Genomic DNA, 20,759 nt, shown 5'->3' with positions numbered 1-20,759 from the left:
GAGGTGGTCCGAGATCGTCAGGCCAGACGCACAGAGGGTCATAACTTTTCCAGTCACCACATATGAGTATTTCTGTTTTGGAGGTATTTAGTTTGAGATGGCTCCAGGTCATCCACTGATCAACGGCTCTGAGGCAACTGAAGATTTGAGAGTTGTCAATGTTTTTGGGGCATTCTAATTTAAGTAGTATTTTTGTGTCATCTGCATAGTTGTAGCATGTGAGATGGAAATCATTGATCAGTTCTGGTAAAGATATCATGTAGATGTTGAAAAGCAAAGGTGAGATGATTGACCCTTGGGGGACCTCTGCTTTTGTGAGGTAGAGTTTGGACGAGAAGGGGGGCGAGTGGATGATATTTGATCTTTTTTGAAGATAGGAAGTAATCCAGTCGAGAGCAATCCCTTGTATGCCGGCTTTGTGGAGTCTTTGAATTTGGGTGTCATGGTCAACCGTATCAAAGGCAGCTGAGAGGTCCAAGAGAAGTAGTGCAGCAACTCCATTTCGGTTGACTGTGTTTTTAAGATCATACCAGATTGCTATGAGTGCCGATTCAGTGCTTCTTCCTGAACGGAATCCAGTTTGGAAGTCTGAAAGTATAGAATTGTCTTCAATGGATTGTGACATCTGGGCGAATGCTGCTCTTTCTATCAATTTGCCCAGGAAAGGTCCGTTTGTGATTGGTCTGTAGTTGTTGGGGTCTACCGGTCTAGGTTTGTTTTCTTTAATAAAGGTCGTATGTATGCCTTTTTCAGGTCTACAGGAAAAGTTCCTGAAGTTAAAGAGTTGTTGATGATTCTTCTTACAGGTGTGGCAGCAGAAGTAGATAGAAGAATGTTCTTGAAGATTTGTGATGGGCAAGGGTCAGAAGGGCAACCAGAAGGTCTGCTTGCTTTGACCAAATCCATAAATTCATCCTGGGATATTTGTTTGAAGGACTGTAGAGGTTGGGTTGGTTTATTCTTAGAAGGTATTTTAGGAAAGGGGTTGGTGCTGATGTTTTTCTTCTGTTTTAAATAGGAGTCCAATGTATCTGCCTTGGTTGTGTAGTGAGTTGCCAATTTGTTTGTGAAATCTTGAGTAGTGGGATGACTTCCTTCCATGCATGTAGGTTTTCAAAATTCATTTAGAATTTTATAAAATTCCTTGGTTGTAGATTGAGCATTTTGAATTCTGTCTGAGTAGTACCTTTTTTTAGCTTTTTTGATTGATGATTTGCATATCCTGTTAAGTTTGTGTAGCTGCAGTTTGTCTTGACTGTTGTTTGTTTTGAGTCAGGTCCGCTGCAACTTTCGGATTTGTTGCGTTGTCTTTTTAAGTTCTGTGTTTCTCCAAGGTGTTGGTTTTCGTTTGTTGTGTTTAGTTTTTCTGAGTGGTATTAGGATATCAAAAGCTTCCTGTAGCTACTCATAAATTTTGGCACAGAATTAATTGTGTCTAGATCTGTGTTGGCTGTTAGTTGTGTTTCTAAGTCGTCCAAATTGAGTTTGCTCCATAGTCGATAGGTGTATGTATGTAAGTAGTTGTGGGGTGTGTTGATTTGTGGAGTTGTATGTCAGAAAGTTATCAAATGGTGGTCTGACCAAGTGATTGGCGTGATGCTATGAATAGTAACTGGTTCAGGCTTAGCAAAAATGACATCTAGGATGTGACCGGCGATGTGTGTGGGATTGTTTACAATCTGATGTAGGTTCAATGCGACTAGGCCAGTGGTGATGGCTTTTGGATGGGGCATATTGGGTTTGTCAAACCAAATGTTTAGATCCCCAAGAATGCATAGGTTGGAGTATAGTGTAATAAGGTTATATATATATAAAGTCCCATAGTCAAAATGTTCAATTACCTACATAGTGGATCAGCAAAATGTCCTCTGGATTTCAGAATATCAAAAACAATACCACCCCATATTGGGCAACGGGGTAACCAAAATTAATATTTTAGTAAACCAGAAAAATAAGAATGGATAGCACTCACCATGGGCAAATAGAGAAATTAAAATGTTTCTAGGAGGACCATTTATTCAGATACTACAGCCCCAGTGGATTAGGTTACAACCACATGTGCTATATTGTACTACCCTTCCCCTAATACAATCCACAGACTGACAGGTCATGAAGTGAAACAAAGTGGAAAGAAGAGGAAGAAAACTCGAACCCTTCTATAGTGAATCACCAAGTCTGCTCCTGAAGAGTAGGGTAGGGTGCCTCCTCCTGGACAGCTTCTCACCACTAAAGCATTGCCAGGTTATTAGAGTCCCTTCCTCCTCAAATAAAATGGAACAGGAAAGGTCAACAAAAAATTCAAGTTGTCACCACCACTAAATTAAAAACATCATATAATGCTACAAACAAAAGGGCTAGAAATCAAAACAATTTCATGGCACTATTACCCTGTCTAAGTGAATATGCAGCTCCTTATCTGAGTTTGAACCTCAGGGGTTCTTGGTTTTAAGATGAATTATGTAACATGATTCGCGCTTCCTGACTTTCAGAGTTCTGTCATCTCCCTTTACATCAATTCCACCTTGTCAATGCCAAAGAGTCTTAGTTGGTTACGATTACTAATATGATACTGTTCAAAGTGTCTTGCCACAGGACAATGTTTATCATTATTAGTGATAGCATGTCCATGTTCCAGTATCCTTTTCTTCATCGGGCGGACTGTGCTACCTTTGTACCTTAAAGCACAGAAGTATTCCAAAAACACACACTAAGTAACTGGTGCTGCATGTTATGAACTTTGTTATGTTCTTAATTGTATCACTGTGCCTCATAAGTACATTGGTTAGTGGAATTGGAGCAAGCTTTACACAGCTATTACACATCAAACAAAAAAAATAAAAAAAATAACAGACATTCACAAAACAATTATAAAAAATCAAAACAAATAAAAACATAAACTAATAACATACAATTTAAATGATAAACAAATATTTGTTTACATATATATTCACTTAAAAAACAAATGTTACAAGGACTTTATAGTTAGGCTCACATTTTAAACAAACAAAACCATAAAAATGAATCTGTTATAGTGAGAGTTTTTTCAAGTAAGTATCGCTCGTGCCTTAATGTAACTATAACTCGCGCCCCTGCTACATACAATTTTTTCATTAATAATGATCCTGCAAATGTTACAGTGATATTGTCAGTGATGTTATAGAAGATGTAATGAGTGCTGTAATAGCTGGGGTATCTCGCAGTGCATGGTGAGGGTGCAAGTTATAATTATCTAAAGTTAGTTTCCAGCACAAGTTTAGGGCCTGATTACGAGTTAGGCAGTTTGATCACCGGACCACCATGTTGGTGGTCCCATAAAGACTTCTGCGTCATATTACAATGTAAACAGACAGGGCCGCTGCCTGCCAAGCAAAAGAGGCAGAGTGCTAACAGTGTGGGGGTTTGTAGGTAGGCGGTCTGACCCCCACTGCCGTCAGTGCTGCGGCCAATCACCGAGCTTCTTGCAAACACACAGTGGCCATGGCAGTTTTCTTGCGATGGTCAGCCAATGGCGTTCGACCACTGCGGTACGCGTCCACCAAAGTAACAGACAAGTGCACACTGTAAAACATCCCCTTCACAGACCACAATCCTTTGCATCTCCATATGGATCCAAAGAAACACGACCATAGTTTTTTTTAAATTTACATAGATTAGGCAACCTTTTTTTCACCATCTCATAGAACACCCTGCACACACTTTTGTCCATTCACTCCCTATTGCACTTCCTCTCTTAAGCAAGTCCCGTTCACCCACTTTAGTTGTCCACCATGTCACATTCGGCAAATTCTATTTTTTTCGAAGATGAGTTGAGTCATGGTGGATGAAATCATAAGAGTAGAGCCACAATTGCTTGGAGCCCAAGTCCATCATACTCCTCACAGTAGTAAGATTGTGGGACATGATAGTTGACATAGCGAATACTGTAGGCACCACCCTGCACACCAAGGAGGACATTAGGAAGAGGTGGAGTGACCTCAGAGGCAAGGTCCATTCCCTGGTCTCAAGGTATCAGCTGGAGGACAGCAAGACTGGCGGTAGCCCTCCCAGTGCCCCATTAAGACTCTTTCTCTGGGAGTAGAAGGTCTTGGCAATCCTGCATCTTGAAGGCTTGACAGGAATACCTGTGGGAGTGGAGTCTGGTAAGTCACAACACAAAAACTGTCACTTAACTGTAATGTCATGCATGCCCACAGCTCAGCTTTTGTCACTGTCTTGTTCATGTACATCGCCAACATTAATACCCAGAGTATCTGAGTTTTTACACTGTAAATGTGCATCATTGGACCAACATCACAGATACCAAGGCTCATCACTTGTTATATGTCCAAATGGTGCTTGTAAATCTCACAATATCAAAAAATATCCCAGGATTCATGGTTTGTCCCAAAATGTAAATGTATGCTCAAACCTAATGCAGCCTGCATAGAGGTATGTAATAACCAACATCAGTCAAGTGTTGGGGAGTAGAGAGTGACCTAACTTTGACTCCCAGGAGGCCTTCTTTCTGTAATGCCAATCACCAGCCCAGTGTTCACTTGTCCGAATACCCTTGTTTGTTAACTCTCAATTGAAGAGTACTCATCTGGGAGAATAACATTTGTATAGTGTGTGTAGGAGAGAGAGTGACCTGACGGCAACTCCCAGGAGGCCTTGTTCCTGTAACTCCAACCATCAGCCCAGTGTTCACTTTTCCAAATACCCTTGTTTGCCATCTCTCAATTAAAGTGTACTCACCTGGGGGGATATAATTTGTATATTGTGTGTAGTAGAGAGAGTAACCTGTCTGCAACTCCCAGGAGGCTTTCTGTCAGTAACTTCAACCACGAGCCCAGTGTTCATTTGTCCAAATAACCTTGTTTGTTTACTCCCAATGGAAGTATACTCACCTGGGAGGATAACATTTATATAATGTGTGTAGTAGAGAGAGTTACCTGTCTGCAATTCCGACGAGGGCCTGATCCTGTAACTCCAACCGCCAGCCCAGTATTCAATTGCCCGAATGCATTTGTTAGCTGTTAGAAATGGGGTCTTTGGTTGGCAGTCAGGTTAACCCCTGTCCAAGCAAGGACCCTCACTCTAGTCACCGTAAGTCACACACAATCCAAATTATCCTGTGCCCACCTTCTGGTAGCTTGGCATTGAGCAGCCAGGCTTAATTTAGAAGGCAATGTGTAAAGTATTTGTGCAATAAATCATGCAATACTGCAGTGGAATACTACAAAAAGACACCAAACAGGTTTAGAAAAATATAAGATATTTATCTGATAAAAAGCAGATCAAAATGATCAAGATTTGATAAATACAAGATGAAATATCACTTTTGTAATGATAGGTAGAGTCTTTAGGTCTTAAAAAGCAATAAGTGTCTCTTGCAAGCACAAAGTACCTGGTTTGCGTCTAAATTATCCGCACAGGACCGCATCGGGGGAGATGCATGGAAAACGGGGAGGTGTGCGTAGATTTCTCCGGCACACACAGATGATGCGTCGTTGCTTTTCCACGCAGCAAGGGCTTTGCATAGATTTCCATCACACAGGCTTGGATGCTCTTCAGGTTGCTGGGTATTTGTACGCCCTAGGGACAATGCATAGAAATATTGGGCGTGCAGTATGAAGTCACAGGAGCTGCATCGATCCGGTGGGTGATGCAGGGAAATTTCTGTTGTACGGCAGGTGCTGTGTCAATTCATCTCGTAGGAAGTCTGGCTGCGTTGGTTCGGCGATGCGTTGATCTAGTGGGCCGTGCGCCAAGGTTCCGGTCACAATGCTGGTGCTGCATCGATCTCCACTCAGGGAGCAGGGCTGCGTCATTCTGGTTCGGCGATGTGGTGATTTTCTCACAGCAGGGCAGGCTGTGCATCGATTCTGGCAGGCTGTGCATTTATTTTTTGCTGCAAAAGGAGTTCTTTGCAGAGATGAAGTCTTTGTGGCCCTGAGAATTCAGGAAACAGGAGGCAAGCTCAATCCAAGGCTTTGGAGAACACTTCTCAGCAGAGCCAGAGGGCAGCAAGGTAGCAGGGCAACAGCAAGGCAGCAGTCATTTGCAGAAAAGCAGTCAGGTGAGTCCTTTGGGCAGCCAGTCAGCTTCTCTTGCAGGGTGCAGGTTTTGGTTCAGAGTTTCTTTCCCAGGAGGTATCTTGTCAAGATTGTCAAGAGGTGTCTGAGTTGGTAGCGTCAGAGACCAGGTTTAAATACCCAAATGTGCCTTTGAAGTGGGGGAGACTTCAAAGAGTGGCTTAGAGGTGCACAAGGTCCCCTTTCAGTTCCATCCTGTCTGCCAGGGTCCCAGTAGGGTGTTTGGCAATCCATTGTGTGAGGACAGGCCACTGTCCTTTCGAATGTAAGTGTCAGGCCCTCCACCCTCCCAGCCCAGGAATACCCATTTAGTAAGTAGATGTGTGCAGGTGTGGCTGAGCATCCTGTGTTTGAGGTTGTCTGAGTGAAATGCACAAGGGAGCTGTCAACTAACCTAGCCAGACATGGATAGTAAGGCACAGAAGGATTTAAGTGCAGAGAAATGCTCACTTTCTAAAAGTGGCATTTCTAAAATAGTAATATTAAATCCAACTTCACCAGACAGAAGGATTTTGTATTACCATTCTGGCCACACTAAATATGACCCTGTTACCCCTGTCATATCAGAATCTACCTCTCAAACAGTATTTGAGGGTAAGCCTAATGTTAGCCTATGAAAGTATCAGGCCTCACAGCAGTGTAAAACTAATTTGGGAGTTTTACACTAACATGACATATACACTACACAGGTGTATGTCCTGCCTTTTACCTACATAGCACTCTGCCCTATGGGTAACCTAGGGCCTACATTAGGGGTGACTTGTATGTTGAAAAAGGGGAGTTAAAGGCTTGGCAAGTACTTTCAAATGCCAAGTCGAAGTGGCAGTGAAACTGCACACACGGGTCTTGCAGTGGCAGGCCTGAGGCATGGTTAAGGAGCTACTTATGTTGACGGCACAACCAATGCTGCAGGCCCAATAGTAACATTTAATCTACAGGCCCTGGGCATACATAGTACACTTTACTGGGGACTTACAGGTAAATTAAATAAGCCAATTGGGTATGAGCCAATGTCACCATGTTTTAAGGGAGGGAGCATATGCACTTTAGCACTGGTTAGCAGTGGTAAAGTGTGCAGAGTCCTACAAGCAGCAAAAACAGTGTGAAAAAGTGGAGGGAGGAAGGCAAAAAGTTAGGGGTGATCACCTTAAGGCTGTCAGGTCTAACTTTAGTGAACTCTCAAATTAAGTTTACTCTTCTGGGAGGATATCAATTGTCAGGTGTTGGGAAGTAGAGGGAGTGACTTGACTGCAAAGCCCAATAGGCCAGGTTTCTCTAACGCCAACCACAAGCCCAGTGTTCACTTGCCCAAATACACCTGTTAGTGAACATCTCAAATGAGAGAATACCAATGTTCAAGTGTTGGGAAGTAGAGGGAGTGACCTGATTTCAAAGTTCAATAGGCCCGGTTCTGTTTCTCTAACTCCAACATCCAGCCCAGTGTTCACTTGACCAGATACATCTGTTAGTGAACTCTCAAATTAAGTTTAGTCACCTAAAGGGAGTGGCCTGACTGCAAAGCCCAATTGGCCCTGTTTCTCTAACTCCACCCACCAGCCCAGTGTTCACTTGCCCCAGCGCATCTGTTAGGGAACTCTTAAATGAAGCTTTCTCACTTGGGAGTATACCAATTGTCAAGTGTTGGGAAGTAGAGGGAGTGGCCTGACTGCAAAGCCCAATAGGCCCTGTTCCTGTAACTCCAACCATCAGCCCAGTGTTCACTTGCCCCAATGCATCCGTTAGTGAACTCTCAAATTAAGTTTCCTCACCTGGGAGGATACCAATTGTCAAGTGTTGGGAAGTGGAGGGAGTGACCTGACTGCACAGCCCAATAGGCCCTGTTCCTGTAATTCCAACCATCAGCCCAGTGTTCACTTGCCCCAATGCATCCGTTAGTGAACTCTCAAATGAAGTTTCCTCACCTGGGAGGATACCAATTGTCAAGTGTTGGGAAGTGGAGGGAGTGACCTGACTGCAAAGCCCAATAGACCCTGTTTCTCTAAATCCAACCACCAGCCCAGTATTCACTTGTCGAAATACCCTTGTCTGGTAACTCTCAATTGTAGTTTACTCACCTGGGAGTGACCAACATACAGATCATGCTCAACTTAAAGACGTCTTTGTCTACTTAGCTTCATCTTGACCTGCTAAGTCAAGATTAAACTATTGAGGACAGGAATTACACCTTACCCAGTGTGTACAACAAGTATTCCTGAGGCTTCAAGCTGCATCACCAGACTGGTATTGGTAGCAGACACATTGACACAGCACTGTGCACATGATGACTTCAGTCACATATACAACAAAGTCATGTGTTTTCCTGCATCTCACTCAACTATGCCTCCAAATGGTCAAATGCACAAGTTGCCTCTCCAATGCGTTAATGTGTTGGCTTCCCTGGTGGTAAGATGTAATTGCTTCTACATCCCAGTCAACGATGCACCCCCAACCTGTGTACATAGCACAGTTTCCTCCATCTTGTGGCTCCCAGTCCATGATTTTGGATATTAACAGGTAAAAGCCTCCAGGCCATGGTAGGAAGGGATTTGTCAGAGATTGTTCTGTAGAATAGGCAAACATTGAGGTGGTTGATGTAATCAGCCAGAGCTATATCCCCTACCTCACCAAAGTAATCCAACAGCATATAATGCAAACTCAGACAGATGGCAGTACAACAGTGTCTGATCACAGGGTCATTACAATCGAGTGCTTATGCATCTGATGGCATGACACTAACATATGTCAGAGATTTTGCATGGGCACTTTGTCCTACAACGATGTTGATGACAATGACGACACACATCAACAGCTTCATACAAGTAATACAGAAAGAGTTTTAATCCAATGTGAAGGGTAACTGGCATAACTGTGTTTTAGGACTACAGATTTTCTGACAACATGATGACACATATGATTCATCAGGGCCAACACAGAACAAGAAACAAGTCTAATAGAGTCTTATGAACTTCCATCCTAACGTTGTGCAAGCTGTCTTGGCACTGGTCCCCTACATTCAAATGTAACGTGACCTACATTCCCTGGAACAATCCATGTCCACTTCATATGTCTGAACAGCATCACTTACTTGCCAATGTCACAACTCTGAAATGCCGATATGAATGTGTCATGCTGAAGATACCTGAACAAGGAGTATAGGCATGAAACGATACATATGACACAAGTCACATAGAAGTCATCTTGATAACAAAGTACATTGCAAAAAGTCTGAAGCAGACAAATCAACATCATCAAGGGATGTGTCAAAAGCTATCTCATCAAACAGCCTTTGTCTGATATTTGGCTATCCGCTCCCTAACTATTTCAAACAATCAGCTCCAAACATTATCACAACTACAGTACATTGTACAGCCAAACTCATGACATCACATAACATACTTACACTTATGAGAAGAACCTGTTGATGAGATCTTGTCGCAAGTCAGCTCCTTTCCTCTTCACCACTCTAATCTTCATGTGGCATTTCAGGATTTCCACCTGGTGGCACTGCAGACTCCCCCTCCTCTAGGAGGTGAGGATATTCCTCCTCAGGGCGATATCATAGAGTAATTGTCATGCCACAGTGATCTGACACACTTTCACAGGTGAGTAGAGGATGGCTCCACCAGTCCTGTCCAGACAGTGAAATCTGACCTTCAGGAGCCCAAAAGCCTGCCCTACTGCCCGCTGTGTTCTTCCATGGGCCTCATTAAAGCAGACTTCCCGTGGCATAGTTGGATTCCAGAGCAGTGTCAATAACCAAGGACAGTTGAGATATGCTGAGTACCCTGTTTTGGAATGGGACATAAGTGCAACAATGAGTCACTGACTTCATGATTGTAGCAATTGCCATTGCTCACACACAATCAGGACAGATGTGACTTACCAACCAACCAGGCCATTCAGGTTTCAGCTGTGATATCAGCTGGGGTATAGTGCTGTTCAGCATTATGAAGAAATCATGGGCTGATCCAGGGAAATGGTAACAGACATTTGAGATGTAGAGATCAGATAAACAGGCAACTTACAAGTTGATTGAACTGAAGTTTTTCCTGTTGCAATAGTCTTGTTTAGTGGCCTGCAGTGGCACCAAGGCAACATGTGTGCCATCAATGGCCCCACCACATGTGGTAGGTGGCCCAAACCATTGAAGACAGCCTTCACATTGCCCAATCCTCACATATTGTGAACTTGACATAGCTGTTAACGGGGCATATTTAAAAGCCCCTAGTGCCTCCACGTGCCACATTAGTGTCATTTTTTTCACTAATGTTGCGTTAAGGAGGTAATGTGTACATTGCACCACTATGCACCCCCTTGCGCCCCATTGAGCCTGCATCAGGCATAATGTATGAAAGGGGATCGTTTTGGCACAAGGAGGCCAGCAAAAATGGCACACTGAAATTTATAACATTTCACCTTAACATTTGTGGCGTCATTTTTAACACCTGCTCAAAGCTGGCACTAAAATGAAGCACCCATAGTAACCTATGGGTCTCCTTGCACTTTGCTTCACTAGCGTCAAAATTGTTGACGCTAGTAGAGCAAAGCACCACAATAGCAGAAACAATTCTGACCCTATTGCCCCAACGACCTCCATGGTGCGCTGTCGGTGGGGCAGGTTGATGCAACAAAAACTGGTGCTGATGCCCCAGTTTCTTGTAAAATGCCTTAATGTGTTTCAGCATTGCTAACAGAAAGTCTCCCAACACAAGACTGAACATAGGTTAGAACATACCCCCAGATATGCCCACTGTATGTTGGAAGGACCCTGTGACCAGGAAGTGCAATGCTCCCATGAGTCTCACGATGGGTGGTATGCGCGTTGGAGTCCTGTTTTCAGGCATCAAATCTGGCTCCAACTGATGGCATAAATCCACTGTTGTTGGTCTATTTAGATAGTATAGTTGAATTATGTGGCATTTTTCCAAGCTTTGAAGGTCTGGCAATGGACTGTACACTGAAGCTTGTTGTATCCTCCTTCTTCCTGGGTACCTATGTGTGAAAATACATGAGTGGGATCATTAGCCACTGTGTCTACACCAACATACATGATGTATCCCAACAGAATCATGTGGTAAAGTATTTCAGACTTGGAATACATTAAAACCATTACACATCACAGCTGTCAACTACACAAGGGCCAAATTTGACCCTCATGGTTGACAAGACATGTGTCCACAACATGGATGTGTGCAACATCCAACCATTTGCTATTCAATTGCCTCTCCAAATTTAACATTATTCTCTGACCTCAAAAATAACCGTCAGTGGTGGTGGACAGTGCAGCGCTGTCATATGCCATCCGTGCCCAGCAAAACACTACTGGTGATTTTGTAGTAGGACCTACACAACAAGACTGATTTGGAATGTTTGTGATGATGCCACACATATATTGTTGTTGTGACACATTTAACAGGGCCATTTACTGTATTTCCAACCTCCAAAATGGCAGATGCCTGACCTACTCCACTGGACATTAGAAACTGCCCACAACCCTGGCAAAAGTTATCCAAGCAGTGGGTGGCCCCAATCGCAGCGAACACAGCCATAGGCTAATGTTGTTGCCTGTGGCCGTCGTGGGCCAATGGCTGTGGCTGTCACCGTTGATGACAGCATATGTGGCGGACGTGTATGCTGTGTTTTTCAAAATCGGCCACTTGATTCCTGAAACTGCTTCCAGCAACACCCCCACCACTACAGCTGCTGTTTGCCACCTGTGGGAGCAATCATGCCACAGTCAGCAAATGAAAGGGCCCCTGCCTTCTCCCCAGAGGAGCTGGAGAGGTTTGTAGACGAGGTCTTTCCCCTGTATGGTCAGCGCTATGGCTCACCAGAGGAGCAGGTAAGTACCTCATAGGCATAATTGACTGTTCAACACCATCCTTTCCCTCCTCACAGGCTACAATGTGCCCCTGTGTACCAGTCAGACTTCTTGTGCAACTGTTGTTGCAGTTTGTGTGCCATCATTGGAATGTATATGGGGCAGGTATTGGAGACCAATACTATATGTTGTGGACCTTCACAATGTGCTGTGTGTTGTTTTTTGAGGCCCTAGATCCTCCTTGTGTTGGATGCATATAACTAGGTGAGGAGAAGTTACTGCCAGGCAGTGACAGTTCTTGGTTTATGATGGTTGTAAATGCCAGACAACATGTGCTGTGTTTGTATCTTGTCTGTGTCATTTGAGGATCTTATAAGCAATGTGTATTGTGCCAAAGATCTTTCATCCCACAGCTGGCCTTCCCAAACGGTTGTCTGGAAGACATATCATGACTCACTGTGCCCGCCAGTTTGCCACACAAGCCACATTGATGATGGCCTCATGGTGTACTGCCATGCATGAAAGTGAGGGAAATGTGAGTATCATGTGGGTTCTGTATGTTCATCATGAAGAGACCAGAACCCGTCAAATGTGTCTCCAAGTATGGGACATACTCCAGGGTGTGAGAGAGTCATTGTGGATATTCAACTGTGACACTGTGCCTACTCCCTGTTGACCTGGAGATCCTCTCATCTGGCCAGTATGAGGCTCTACTGGCAAAACTTGCCACAACTGCCTCAGTGCATTGACTAGATTAGGAATGGGTACTAAGGTAACTCCCAGTAGTCCAAATGTGCATTTTGCTTCTTGGTCAATGCGTGTCTTTGACTCATGACAGGCCCTTTACTTCCATAGCTCTGTTGTCACCTTCACATGAGTCATATTTGTCCAGTACCGGTGTATTTCACAATTCACAAACCCACAGTGCTGATAGTGTGTAGATTCCAAGAGGCCACGACATGTGACTCAGTAGCTTGGTTACATAGAAGAAATACCATTGTATGGTGGATTCCATCTCTGTAGGTTTGCCACATATGTTCAAATGTGTGTTCTTTTGTACAGGGACATACCACAGAAATTCACCCTGAAGGGGCATGATTCTACATTTAGTAGGCCACATGTCCATACATGCACAGGGTACAGACATTCCGTGCCCACCATGTCAGCCCTTTCATTGTCACACAAGTCTTAGGGTGAAGTCTGTACTATGGTAGTTACCTGTAGGGACTGTATGCATTGAGTCAAGGTTGATGAGTGCAAATGTGTTTGTCCAGTCAGGCCCAAGGAGTTTACCTTTCAGAAGCCACATTGGTGTGTAGTGTTTCATTGTGGCTCGCATCATAGTACACGTTGCTGGAGCCTGGGCTACCTGATGTCAGTAGGCTTGCTTATTCATTGTAGGTCATGGTCAGGGTAGTAGGTTAGTTTGCAGATAACTACAAAAGTGAGCAGTCATGTCCCTGTTCTCATCCGCATATGTTTGGTGTGTTTAATAATTGCAGATTTTGTGCTTGGTCTTTCTGACATGTGTGTGACACAACCATTTGTGCAATAATTGTGTTTGTAATCATTTGATTTTTCTCTTGCATCCATACAGGTCAATGCCCATCAGAACAAGGGGATTTGAAGAGCCATTCCCAGGAAGGTGCAGACACTGGGGGACCATAGCCACTGGAGTTCCCACTGCTGGAAGAGGTGGGAGGACCTGAGACACTGGCCCCGGATAATTGCTGTGGTCCAGCTGGGACTGTCCTCCCAATGCAGGTGGGGCACACATTGGAACCTGACCCCCCTACTGGCCTGCATTCTGGCAGTGGCCTACCCGGAGATTGATGGGCATTTGAGGGGACCACATCAGCTAGAAGGTGGTGAGTACAGGGCCTATTCCTGCCTGTCATATTGACAAGTTGATGTGTTAGGTCCAGACATCTCCCCCTGTTGATTGGGGATGGTGTGATACACAAGATGAGTAACTGTTTGTGTAGGTATGGAAGTTGGTGCATACTGATGTGCCTTGCCTATGAACCCAAGGACCTAGGACACAACCGAGTTCAGTACACAAACAATTTGTTCTCCAGGACCAGCACATGGCTGTGTACAGTGCTCAATCAAGTAATGTTGGTTGTTGTTGTGGCTGTAATTTGTACACAACAGTCCACTACTCTTCAGTGTGACAGCCCAAACAAATGGATCACTGTCCTCAGCCATGTGTCTGCTCAAGTAAGTAAATTGGCATCTGCCCCCCAGTCACTACCTGTCTTTGATGTGTCACAAGTGCTGGTACCTCACTACTGTCTGTCAAGTGAAGGTGGCCATCATACAAGCGACAGAGCATACATTGTTCTTTGGATGCAGCCACAGATCAATACTGTCCCTTGGTAAGTGGGGAATCTCCATTGACATGATTTGTGTGATATCACTAATGCCAACATTCATTGTGCCTACATGTTAGTATATGTTCCTTTTACTTTTAACAAAGTGTTTCCACTGATATTTCATGCATGGTCTACCTGTGTTCATGGGATGATTTCTGTATTGCCTCAAATATGTTTGCATGCCAACATGTGTTTGGAATTGGACATATGTCATGGGGCTACATTACATGCAGTGCCACAGACAGGAGTGTATCACCATTGATTGGTTACTCACACATGCCCTCACCCCTCATTGCATGTTATTTGGCATGCACAACTGCAGTAGCAATCAAAGTCATAGAGTGACTTGCAGTTATGTGGGAATCATATGCAGTTGTGAACAACCATTCATCCACAGAAATCTGGGCTTGTAGGACCAAAATTGAGACAGTGATTTAGCTTCCCATTTGGCAATACGTTGAGGGCCTTCTGTAAGTATTTGCGAATCCCTGGGCCTCCCCAACATTCAAAGGACTATGGCTACTACTAACGGAATCAGAGTACAACATTGTAAGGGTTGCCATCCAAGAGACGTGATTTCCCTGGTGCTAGCTGAGTCATTGTGTTGTTGATTTTTGAGACATATCTCCCTGAAATGTTGCACAAATTGTGTACAGTGTAAATGTCCTTGCTGGATGTGTAGTATATCTGAGCAACATTTTACAACCTCCATGTCTGCACTAGGACAAATTATACCTGGTGAAGTGTGCATTGTTGAATTGTTTGCAGTGTGACATGGGTATTTCCATGTCACCTTCTTCAGACTGCAGTACTTCTGCAGCAACATGCCAGGATTTTGGGCTATCATTTCTTATTTCTTGGTATTGAGTATGTGACAGACAGATGTATGCTTGACCTTGTGTGGGATCTGTGGGAATTAAATTGGCATTGACCTACTATTTTATGATAACAGGCAACGGAGGTTTGCTACAGGAGACTAACCATTGAAGGTGATACGGTCTCCTACTTGTTCAATGGTTACTGCAGAACTTCACTCACGCAATTGGAGTTGTCTGAGATTCTTATTTTTCTCTGGGCAACTGTTGACAGTTCATGTGGCATGCATGCATATGGTGGGATAAATGTAGGAGCCACTTTGATGGACTTTGTTGCTGGGGCCTACTTTATGACATGATAATGTAGTCAGGGCGGACCCAAGAAGGGAAACATCTGACTATGGTACCTCCAGTCATGACACCACCCACTCAGAGGGACCCAGTGGCCCAGAGGGTGAGGGGATATTCCCTGGAGGACACAAGATTGAGCTTGTCATTTTCGGATTCTACGTCCAGTGACCACTCCCTAGTGGTGGTGGACCCATCAGGACCTGCTCCTGCACCATCCTTCTCCACCCCCCCAGTTCTATTGCCACCCTACCTGTTGCTCCCCACCCAGTTGGTTGTGCCTACTCACCCAAGAGGGTAAGCAACTCCTTTGTGCCAGACACCTCTTCCCCAGCCCCTGCTACCACTGCTGCCCTGAGTGATGAGTCTATTGACCTTCTGAGGAGCATCTCTTTGTGGCAGACTGACATTGTGAATGCCATCCAGAGTTTGGCCAGCCAAATTCAGCAGACAAATGTGTACCTGGAAGGCATCCATAGTTACATATCTGGCCTACAGAGATCTTTTTAGGCTCTGGCCTCCTCACTGATGGCAGCCATCTACCCCCACAGTCCTCCCCCACCACCTCCCTCTTCCCCATCGAAATTCCCTATTCCTCTACTTGTCCCAGGCACACAGACCGATCTGCATACATCCACCTCAAAACACCAGCAGCATACATAGACACAAGCACCACAAGACACACTGGCATGCAATCACTCAACAGTCACCCACAGACACCACAACAGCCACAATTTCTACAGACACCCCTACCCCCTACCGACCCACACACCACAACCATCATACCCACAGACCTATGTATCACACCCACCATACACCCAGACAACACCTCACAACCCACAGACTCACACACCTCAGACTCCATACCACCCCAGACACCCCCACAACACCCACAGACACATCCACCACATCAACCCTACCCTCAGACACCACTCAAACATGTACACAGACACACCCCCCACATCTACCATACCACAGGCACCCCAACACACACAGGCACATCAACCACTGCCACATAACCCAGCACCTCCACCTCACAGCCCCAAGACACACAAAGGCCCATACTCACACACGCAACGGATACTACCCAAACACAAGCATAGCTCACACATACACACACCACCAGCTTCATCACCCACAGACAAGACCACCACTCTCTCAACCTCCAAATCCCCAGTCCCTTCTGATGACCCTACCCGTTTTCCTCAAAGAAAGTTTCCTTTTTGACCTTGCCCTTTCCTCTGTCTTCTCTATCCCCCGTTCAAAATCTGAGGCCCCCACCACATTCCAGCCCATCCTTTCCACATCCAAGTCCTCCCTGTCACACCTGCCCCTCCTGCAAGCAACCATACCTCTTCCCCAAAGAAGAAGCCCACCTCTCCAAAGGAATAGTCTTCCCAAATCCACCCACCCCAAATCCAACCCCACCCCACCCAAGCATGATCCCTAAGGTACCTGCATGCCCACTTGATGCCACTGTGGAGGTTCCTTGGCAGTGATTGGAGTCAAGCTTGAGCACAGTACTGTACATGGATTAATATGGACTGCCCAGTGGCCTTTGATGTAATTTGGTGTTAATAAACCCAAGTTGTTATTTTGTTGGGTACACATTTGTCCTGCAATTACTTTTCTACCTTTTTGTTGTTCCTTAGTAATTTGTTTTGTATGCCTTCAGTTGTGTGCGTTTCACTCTGATTCATTTGATGTTGTTTACAAAATCTGACTTTGTGGGCAGTGTTGGTGTCACCCATGCCAAGGGTAGATGTTCACTGTATGGATATGTGGGTGGTAATCTTATTGGGGTGTCAATGCATTGTTTTATGGTTAATATGGTAAGTATTTCATCCTGGATTGACCATTGTCAGCATGTATGGTGTCACAATTGCCCCCCTGATATGGATTGTGCATTCGTCTCATGTGCAGAAGATGGAGTTTTGTTTGTCCACAAATGGAGAGTATTAAACTGTGCTGTCTTCCTTTACATTTGACTGATCATATGTCCATGTTGATGTGTGTACCTTGCAGCTACATCATCTACATATATGGCCCATGCAGTTGCTGGTGTACTTCCTGTCTTGATTTCCACTTATACATTATGGAAATTGGCACGTCATTTGGCTCTACTATTGTTTGTCCCTGAAATACATGTAGGGCAAGTTCCTGTGCAAATGGTGTTTTAGGGTATTTGCAAAGTGAAATGTGTCCCAGGGCAGCATCCTTGCAGGAGTGCACATGATGCCCCCTGCTCCTGATGCCCCCATCCCTTTTGTGCAGGTACTGTTTGCATTGTGAGCTTTTATTTGTCTCACAAGATATTGTGTATCCCATTGTCCTTCCATTTTGTTGCAATGTGGGTGATATGTGTGTATCCATTACAGTGATGTTTAATTGGAGAGGTCTTTGTGTTAAATGACACATCCATACATATATGTCTTTAATCTGATGACAGTCTGTGGCATGTGAGCAATGTGAGGGTGTCAGTTGAATTATGTGTGATGTTGATGTGGTGTGGCTGTTGTGTGAAACAATGTTCTGTACATTTCACTGTCCCTGTGCCTAGGATGAGCAGCAGTGTGTTATTGTGGAGTGTGCCGGTGCAGTGTCAGTGACTTGTCCAAAGGGGGTCTTTTATGGCTGTGGATGTCATTATTTGTGAATGACTTCGACACAAAGCACAATGACAAGTACACTTGGCTCACGGAGCGTGACCCCCCATATCATGTGGATGACGGTGCAATGATCTGTTGTTGAGCTTACTGACACAGTTAGGTGTGTGCTGTTACTGTAGGTTGCATCCATGGCAGCATGGAATTCGTACTCCATCTATGAGTAGAGGCAGCGGCAGGACATGTGTAATTGGCTCAATGGTGGCACAGAATATGTGATGCTGCCTGCAGGTGAATTCCTTCCTTTATACTATCAGTTTCTGCCTGCTGGGATGTGGTGGTTGGACCGCCCTGGGCACGTCAGTGGAAGGCAACATCATAATGTGTCCGGTGGAAACACTGGTTCTGAGGGCCTTATTGGCCTGTCTTGCCTCTGTGGCGGTCTGCACTGCTTGGCAGTTCGGTGGGACCGTGGCGGTCTTTCCTCTATGGGGCCACATGCATCATAATACAGAGGTCTAAACACCAAGCTGATGGCGGTCTGGCCGCCACCATAGCAGTTCACAGATTGCCAAACTTGTAATCAGGCCCATAGTTTTTTTAGATAAGTATAACTATAGCTGCTGAATTTCTATGGTTTTCTGTAGGAAAAACCTGCACCTGACTATAACATCCCTGTAACCTTTGCTTTTTCAGTGAATTTCTTCATTTTTCAATGTAAAGTAATATATACATACTGTACATTCATACAACCACTGCAGTGCGCAGTGGAGAAGGCCTCAGAGCTGGGCCTGTGGCCATGCCCTGCAGTTAACTCCCCACTTGCACCCAACCCCACGGTGTAAACAGCCTTTGACATGCACAGCAGGGTATGTTGTGTGAGTGGGTGATTTTTAGGGTCGAGCCTGCGTTGCATGCGCTCGCGCATGTGTACCGCAGCGAGACGCTTTAGGGTTTAGAAAAGGGCTCGGAGCCCTGTCGACGTCACGTCAGTGTTTTTCATTGGTTCGTGGGCTTGCCTAATAAAATCTGCTTGCTTTCATTAGTCAAAGGCATGCATACGTCATGCCTTTTCCGGTGGCTAGCCCTCCTCGAGCGCATCGACCAAGTACAGAAAACATGCGAGGCTCGCTGTTTTCTGTCCGGCTCGTGGACTACTTTTTCTCTAATTTACTAGCGCGATTTCGCTTGGCAGAAGTCGAGCGCTTTACATAGTTAATAGCACTTTTTCGGGTTACGTACATAAATGCACTTTTGCCGATAGGTGAAAAGTCGAGTTAGGAGTTTACAACGCTATCAGCTCTAACATGAGCAAACGCGAGACCCGTTGCATTGCAAATGCTTGTTTACTTTCTCATTGGGCTTCACATCTACAGGTACCCACAAGTATCTGCAGGTACTTATGGATCCACATTTTATTTCTTTAATAACTCCGAAACTACTGAATAGATTTGCACCAAATAAGAAAAAGAGATCTTTCAGGACCAACATATAGCTTTCTGCCAAATGTGGTGTAAATCTGTTCAGCGGTTTGGGTTGCACTTGTTTTCAGAAAATGCAAAACCCCCATAGACATTGCATGGGGAAAAAGCATTTTGAGCCCAACACTTTTTCTCAGTCCTCAGTTGATAAATCACTATGAAACATTCCACAAAGCAGCTATTGTGAGTGGCAAACTAGTTTAGAAAACTTTTGGAACATTCATCGAACAGAAGCAAAATTATTAACTATATATATATATATATATATATATATATATATATATATATATATATATTAGGAAATTCCTTGTTTTGCCGTAGTTACCCCTAAACTTTTTGGACATATACTGGTGGTTACTGACTCTTGGCTGTGCACTGGGTACGGCTTACCAGTCCCAGGGCCAGTGTTCTGTGTTAAGTAGATATGCAAATTAGGCTAATTATAATTGACAGTATCAACCTACCTATAAGTCCCTAGTATATGGGAGGGCATGTAGGTTTAGGGACCCCAGCATAGGTAGTGCATCCATAGATGCATTGCTGAGGTGCCCAGTGTCATTTGAAAGTTAAAGATCTTTTTGGGGCTTTTAGAGATATATATATATTAGGAAAGTCCTTGTTTTGACGTGGTTACCCCTAAACTTTTTGGACAGATACTGGTGGTTACTGACTCTTGGCTGTGCACTGGGTACGGCTTACCAGTCCCAGGGCCAGTGTTCTGTGTTAAGTAGATATGCAAATTAGGCTAATTATAATTGACAGTATCAACCTACCTATAAGTCCCTAGTATATGGGAGGGCATGTAGGTTTAGGGACCCCAGCATAGGTAGTGCATCCATAGGTGCATTGCTGAGGTGCCCAGTGTCATTTGAAAGGCAGGCCTGCATTGCTGCCTGCTTTTAAACTAAGGTTATATGCAAATTAGATTTTGGAATTGAAAGTACTTCCAAAGTCTTAAACTACCTTATTTTTACATATAAATCACCCCCAAGGTGTGCCTTAATTCCCCCTAGGGCTGGTACCATGTAACTATAAGCAGGGGCCTTATGAAAATTGTTTTATAAGCCATGGTGAGGTAAAATAGCCAAATTTCTGTTTCCCTCACTGTAGTGAATTGGCTCCATAGGCAAAAATTGGAGATGGGGGACTTCATTTTAATTAAAAGAGTCCCCTTATGAGACAGGTAATTGTTATAATAAATCTCACAACTTTCCATTGTTGGATTTAATATAACTAGCT

This window comes from Pleurodeles waltl, chromosome 3_1, assembly GCF_031143425.1.
Source record: "Pleurodeles waltl isolate 20211129_DDA chromosome 3_1, aPleWal1.hap1.20221129, whole genome shotgun sequence".
NCBI lineage: Eukaryota > Metazoa > Chordata > Amphibia > Caudata > Salamandridae > Pleurodeles > Pleurodeles waltl.
Note: the sequence above shows the minus strand (reverse complement) of the source record.